Source organism: Chiloscyllium plagiosum, unplaced genomic scaffold (genome assembly GCF_004010195.1).
Source record: "Chiloscyllium plagiosum isolate BGI_BamShark_2017 unplaced genomic scaffold, ASM401019v2 scaf_15034, whole genome shotgun sequence".
Classification (NCBI taxonomy): domain Eukaryota; kingdom Metazoa; phylum Chordata; class Chondrichthyes; order Orectolobiformes; family Hemiscylliidae; genus Chiloscyllium; species Chiloscyllium plagiosum.
In genome coordinates, this window is record NW_025209243.1 from 10,286 (window position 1) to 12,080 (window position 1,795).

The window sequence follows — 1,795 nt, forward strand, 5'->3', positions numbered from 1 at the left end:
ACTAGGATGTTGCCTGGTATGGAGGGAAGGTCTTATGAGGAAAGGCTGAGGGACTTGAGGCTGTTTGCGTAAGAGAGAAGAAGGTTGAGAGGTGACTTAATAGAGACATATAAGATAATCAGAGGGTTAGATAGGGTGGACAGGGAGAGCCTTTTACCAAGTATGGTGACGGCGAGCACGAGGGGGCATAGCTTTAAATTGAGGGGAGATAGGTATAAGACAGATGTCAGAGGTAGTTTCTTTACTCAGAGAGTAGTAAGGGTATGGAATGCTTTGTCTGCAACGGTAGTAGATTCACCAACTTTAAGTGCATTTAAGTCGTCACTGGACAGGCATATGGACGTACATGGAATAGTGTAGGTGGGATGGGCTTCAGATTAGTATGACAGGGCGGCGCAACATCGAGGGCCGAAGGGCCTGTACTGCGCTGTAATGTTCTATGTTCTATAACCAGGAGCAGGGCTGGACAGAGCAGACAGGGAGAAATAATTCCTGGGAGAAGTGAGGACTGCAGATGCTGGAGATCAGAGTCGAGAGTGTGGTGCTGGAAAAGCACAGCAGGTCAGGCAGCATCTGAGGAGCAGGAGAGTCGGAATGTTGATTCTCCTGTTCCTGGGCTGCTGCCTGACTTGCTGTGCTTTTCCAGCACCACACTCAAGAAACTGTTGCTCTTTTTCAAAGTTATAGGTAAGTTTACCTTTCATCTTGATCTAGAGATTAAAGGCTGGATTAAAATAAGTAAGGCTGGCAAGACAGCTGGAAAGCTCCCTGAGAAAGTAATTGAAAAGTACAATGAAATGTACAAGACTTTGGGCATTGACGACCTGTCTCTGCTGGTGACTGTTTCTGAGTGAGGTTTGGGTATGATCACTGGGACAAACTGACAAGGTCCCTCTCGATATGGTCAATACGAGGAAAATCACAGGCTTGCTCAAGGTCAGGTTTCACCTCCTGGGTTTTGCTGACTCCTTTCCAAAACACCTTTGTAAACCCGTTCCAGACAGACGCACCACAAACGGTCAGTGTGAAGGTAATTGGCTGTGACCGTCAGCCAGCTGGACTAGCGTGGCTTTTCATTCTGACTGGGAGTTGTTAAAGGGGCAGTGCAGCAGCTGGTGTTGTCCAGGACCTTGTTCTTGTTAGAAATACAATCCTCATCTTACTCAAAAACTGGCTTGGTTCCCAGTGAAAACCCCCAGATTGGGACTAGCAGGTGCCTTCTGGAAACTTCCCTGACTTGTCTCAGAGACATGTGGCAACTTCACAATGTACCATGAACTCAGTTTTAAATTTACACATTATTAAAATAATCAGTAAGTTAATACGCACATAACTCAATTAGGATTTTGGGATTTATTTTATTGTGGGATGTCTCCAGTTGGGCCCAGTATTTATTGCCTGTCCCTAGTTGCCCCTTGAGAAGGTGGGGGTGAGCTGCCTTGTTGACCCGCTGCAGTCCATGTGCTGTGGGTAGACCCACAATGTCCCTGAGGGAGGGAATTCCAGGATTCTGACCCGGTGACAGTGAAGGAACGGTGATATATTTCCCAGTCAGGATGGAGACTGGTTCGGAGGGGAGCCTGCAGGGAGTGATGTTCCCGTGTATCTGCTGCCCCTGTCCTTCTAGATGGAAGTGGCTGTGGGTTTGGAAGGTGATGTCTGAGGGTCTTTGGTGAGTCTCTGCAGAGCATCTTGTAGATAGTACACACTGCTGCTACTGAGCGTCGAGGTTGGAGGGAGTTGGTGTTTGTGGATGTGGTGCCAATCAAATGGGGGCTGCTTTGTCCTGGATGGT